Genomic DNA, 5,508 nt, shown 5'->3' on the forward strand with positions numbered 1-5,508 from the left:
AGTGCAGGAAAGAGAGTTCCACACTGGAGACGCGTATTCCAGTCGCGGTAAAATTAAGGAACGATACAGGTGAAGAAATACAGAGTGTGTGGAAAAGATTTTGCATGTATATGTGAGTAAGCCAATAATTTTGAGAGCTGAAGACCATACGTAAGAGACATGATCATGAAAACGAAGCTGGGAGTCGAAAATGACCACCAAATCCTTCAGTACATCGACACGCTTGATGGCATCGGAACACATGTATGTATTGCATATTATGTTAGTTTTTCTAGAGTAAGTCACATGTTTCGTCTACAATGGATTAATAGTCATCCCATTTTTAGAGCACCATTCAATTACAGAAGAAACGTCAGTTTGTAGCTTATGAACGTCATTTGGGTCGTGGATAACTTTAAATATCTTCACGTCATCGGCGTACTGAAGAACGTGAGAATGACGAATATGCCCAGCTAAGTCACTAATAAATACATTGAAAAGGGATCGGCCCCAGAATTGAGCCTTGAGGAACACCTGAAGGGGGAAAGTAAGGAGAAGAAAAGGCACCGTGCACCTTTACGACAGAGCATCTGTTACTCAGAAACGAAAGGAAGAAAGCAATGAGGGCGTTTCCGAGACCAGTCATATGAAGTTTGTGAAGTAAAATAGTATGGTCCATCATGCCAAATGCCTTTGAAATGTCGAAATAAACAATGGTGGGAAGTAGTGAACACCACCCACAATTAAGTTGGGGTCATTGAGGCGATGAATTTCTATCCATACGGACTCAGGGTATTGCTCCAAGTCGCGGCGACGAATAACTTTGAAGGCATTTGACACTGCAATTAGGCACCCACCGCCACGTGCAGTAGCTTTCCCAGGAACAACACGATCTGAACGGTACACACTATAGCAATCGGGAAAATAGGCGCTGTTCGGGATAGAGTCATTTAACCAGGTTTCAGAAAGACAAATGATGTCGTATTCGCACTCACACACACTGTTAAAAAAGACCGTAAATTTACGGAACGCCGCCCACGGAACCAGAGCTTCTCTTTTTCATTGCTGCTCCAATTCCGTAGCGACACATGAACCGTTGCTATCCCGTCGTCTTTTCCAGGAATGAGTAGAGCAATATTGCTCAAAATGAAATATTTTGTTCAGACCACGTCACGATTATACTACCAGAAATATGGAAGGCGATACATGTCTTCAGCGAAGCACATATTTACCGTTTTTAAACGATCCAACAGTGATATCGCCATGGAGGAAGGAAACACAGGAGCGGCCCTTCCAACGTTTTGCCATTGGGACGGGCGTGCCAGCTTCGCACTGCATTCTGGGATGCTCCTGTCTACCATGTGACCGCTCACGTGACCCGAAGAGCATGCGCAGGCCAGCTCCCAAAGCAGACGACGGGAGCTGTGATTGTCTTGCGGTTCAGATATCTGCATTGTGACGACCGCCGCGCGTCCAGCTTTCTTTGTGTGTGTTCGGAGGTTAACTCTTGGTTTACCCTTCCACTACAAGACCGGTCAGGGTCTGCAGGACAACCACGCAGGACTAGAAACATCATTCGCGGTAGCGATGTCTGTGTGACGACGTGGCCGCGTTTTGTGTGTTTGTTGCTGAAGTGGTAAAGCATGCCAGCAACCAAATTTGTACAACGATGGAGGAAATCAATTGAATCTGCAGCTGTAGCACAGCGCCAGCTTGCAAAGGAACGATTCAAGATGACTCTCTCGCAGACAGGGGTACGAAACAACCGGTCAAGTACGTGCTTACGAAGGAAACGTTATTACCGTGACAGAGCTGCTTTCTGTTGAACGACAGCCGCAACCGCGGTAAGAACACGTTAACAAAACGTTGTTTCCGCAGTGGTGCTCACATTTGAAGAGTAAGTGACTTTGGAAAAGCATAAAAGCACGAAAAGCAGCGCGAGCAACAAAGCGTTGCCAAACCGAAACTTTAGAGAGGATCACGTGGTGGACAGGAAGTAATGGCGGTTTTGACAGGAGCGACCGCCAGAGGGGTCCCACGGAAATCTGCTCGAAACGGCCGCTCCTGTGTTTCCTTCCTCCATGGATATCGCAATATTCGGGCCTAACTTTTTGCTCGGATGAATGTGGCAGACTCAAGGACGCCGGCGTCTCGCCGTCAGTAGTGCGCAGCGCGGAGCAATACAGCATTGTCACCTGAGCCGCTAGCTGGAAGCCCGCGAAATCCTTTCCTCGTAGACGCATGAGACGCTCCGTGAAGTTTTAGGTGTTTGGAAGTGCATCTAGTGTTTGGTCTTTCGCTGACTGTACCCCCCAAAGCAAAGGTGAGTTCAAAACCTGTTTCGTTGTTCCACCACTATACCAAGTCAAATACGAGCACCACTTGTAAGCATGGTTGCAAAAATAGTTTCGTTGCATACGCTCTCAGCAACGGTGTGCAACAGCAGGAAAGCAGTGTTTGTGTGTGTCACTTTGTGTAGATCATGAGTAGAAACGTAAAGAGTTGCCTAACGTTCAGTCGTGCAGGGGGAGGCTACTGAAATAATTTGTGTTTTGCTGTGATCTCGCACAAAAAATTGATAAATGTGTGACTCTATTTCCCCCCCTTGGAGCTGGAGTAAACGGAATTCCTCTGTTCTGGAATGTTCACCTGAAAGTGTCCCAATCTCCAAAGTGGATATCATTCCGATATGGCCTGTTATACTTTCCATTGAAATCTGTTGCATTTGCGATATAGGAAGGCCTCCTGTTTGCAAAATTCCGATCCTCTACAGTTTGCAATTCATCAAAGAGGTCACTTCCAAACAAATGTACCTTTCACTAGTCTTAGCGGCGTCAAAATTTTCACCAGTAACGGTTTCATGCTCGCACAGCTGAAGGCTGTTTATAAATGGATCCCTTTTTTGCACTCTCTTGGTAGGTGATATACGGGTACACTTTGTTGCTGCAGAAATTTTATTCTCGTCGAGCTCTTTTTGACCATCTGCTATCACATGAAGATTTTGCAAGTGGTGTTCCTTGTACCATAGAGGGACGTAATGCTGCTTCCAAGAACTCTAGAACAAATTCCTCCATGAGTCATCCTGACGAAACGCCAACACATTCAACACAAAAAGTATTGTCTTCAAAGTTTTGTTCTGTGGCTTCTTGCTGCCAGCCGTGTGGACAGTGAAGAAGCAGATGCAGTGCACGCTGAAAACATCACCTCATCACAGATGCATCGTGCACTGTGAGTTGACAGTCCCTTCTTGTGTGCTTCGACAATCACTATTCTTGGGACTCAACATACAGGACACTATCTTGTGGTCTCCAGAGACGAGTACAACCTGCGCTATGGGAAACCGGTACACATCTTTGTGGAAACTGGCCCTGAGGTGATGTCAATTTTTCTTTTTATTTTTCGCGTAACACCATCGAGCTTCCTACCAGACCTCAGGCTATACCATCTTGAATCTCAGAGACAAGTGTATATTGTTGTGTGCGACCCTCAAAGTTAATGGACAGTCATCCATATTGAGCTTATGAAGTAATAAACTCTGTTGTTGTCTCCCTCAGAATATCGCATGCCTGTGCATGCTACAGTTGTTGCTATATGTGTGTGGTTTTCACAGCTTGCTCAATGCTGCTTCTTTTTCTCTTTCTTTCTTGTTTACTAGACGTTTCTGAAGATCAGGAGTAGAGATCAGAAAACAAAAAGCTTTGTGTCAGTAACATGTCTTGAGGAGCTAATCAGAGTTGCTGTGGGTCATGGAATTTGTCAGGAGGGCAACATACAGGTAGGCCACTTTTGTTATAAGGTTTATAACGCTCGTATGAGCTTCAATAGCATTGTTGTTCTAAAAATCTTTGTCACACCAGTTATTTCTTTCTAGGTGTATTTAATGGATGAGTTATCACTTCGCTCTATGGTTGCTGGTGCTGAGAAATGCCTCGATGACATTTTCATTGTTAGAAATGGACTATGGAAACAAGTTATAGTGCATACATCTCCAGATGCCATTTTGCCCTCTTGCTTGGGGCTTTAAGTGCCAGTTTTTGTTTTGCTTTCCTGTTTAGATCAGTCAACATGTGTGAGTGCACCTTCACCAATCCCACAAATGCCTCTGCTCTCACGAATTTATTACCCTTGGGGGAGCCTCAGCAAGACAGTACTTGATGCATTGGAAGCAGACAATGTCCTGCTTCCCTCTCAACGACAGGAAGTGGCACACATGGCAGCGTCATGTCCCTGCATATCCATTGAAGGTGGGAGGCACTCCTGATATTTATTCACATGTATATTTGCTGTTTGCATGGCTTACCTGGATAGAGGACAGCAGATATAAAAAAAATGTTGTGACATGCATTGAAATGTTGTAGGAGAGCATATCACGTACTGGTAAAATATAGCATTTTGAAACTCACGTGATGTAGTAGAGTAACAAAAAACTGGTTTGAAGTTTAGATGGTGCTCTAGCTTAGATTATCTGCGGGCCTGTCTTGCAAGAACCCTCCTTATATTATACTACATATTTCTCGGCTGGTACGATACATACTGCAGTAAATACAGCAGGCGATGTAACAGATACGTATAGCAGAGGCCATATCAACTGCTAACCTTTCAGAGACATTCATATGCTTCACATATGGTGGTGTCTCTGCCATGCTGAACTATGCTCATAAGCATGTTTCACGGATGAAAAAAAGAATCCTATCTATGTGCTCAGAAATTTGTTGTGCCACTTGCAGTGGTGGACATGTAGTGTTCTTTATAAACTTATTTGGAATCGTTGGTAGAGGAATGAAGTGATTGTCCTGATCATTACACCATGTGAAACTAAGAATATCTCATGCAATTATTTTGAATACTCATAAGGAATTTTTTTTAATTGGTTGGTACTTTGGTAATTGGTAATTTAGGCACCTGGTTGGTATCATTGAGAACGAAGGGAGCCAGCAGGCATTAAAAAATCAAGAGGACTACATGCATAAATGCGTGAGGCAATGAAGGTCGCAGATGAATATAGCAAGAAGTGGGAACATGTAAGTTGTAAATGCTTCCTACGAGCATATTACATTTCTTTATTCATCAAATAATTTAAGTTGTTGTGGAAGTATTGTAACTAAGGAGGCTCAGTAATACTTTCTTTTGTTTTCAGCTCATGTGATACATGGCGGTCAAATGTTCCACCACCAAAGTCATGTACAAGTTATTTGTAGTCTTTTCAGTAATTTCCAAAATAAAGGGTTATTATTGAAAAGCTATCCTCTCTGGACACACAAAACATGAAAATTGAACAATTAACAATGAAACAAAATCTCTGGACATCTCGCATTGATCATAAGTACTGTAAAGGAAAACAACAGGAAACCAGCTAGCATCATGGTCGACAGCATTTATCCCTGTTTTAAAGCGGAATCATCGTTTCATTACTGCACAGGGTCCCGGCATTATAATTAGTGAATTGCTGCCGTAATGAAGAGGCACATCACGAGTACAGTTTCCTATACTTGCTGATATATAGCAGTACCTTGCCCAAACGGCACTTCA

The 5,508-nt window shown here is 43.6% G+C and overlaps 1 long non-coding RNA gene across 3 annotated transcripts; it reads left to right on the top strand.

The window, feature by feature from the left end:
- Positions 1-2,992: 2,992 nt before the first annotated feature.
- LOC135368130 (uncharacterized) lies at positions 2,993-5,218 on the top strand. Of its 3 annotated transcripts, XR_010414686.1 has the most exons (6): positions 2,993-3,207; positions 3,270-3,352; positions 3,635-3,754; positions 3,851-4,223; positions 4,878-5,000; positions 5,117-5,218. It is a non-coding gene; the product is annotated as an uncharacterized LOC135368130 (long non-coding RNA). The 3 variants fall into 3 exon arrangements; XR_010414687.1 differs by having other exon boundaries at positions 3,270-3,754; positions 3,851-4,253; XR_010414685.1 differs by having other exon boundaries at positions 3,270-3,754.
- The last annotated feature ends 290 nt before the right edge of the window (positions 5,219-5,508 follow it).

Source organism: Ornithodoros turicata, chromosome 1 (genome assembly GCF_037126465.1).
Source record: "Ornithodoros turicata isolate Travis chromosome 1, ASM3712646v1, whole genome shotgun sequence".
NCBI lineage: Eukaryota > Metazoa > Arthropoda > Arachnida > Ixodida > Argasidae > Ornithodoros > Ornithodoros turicata.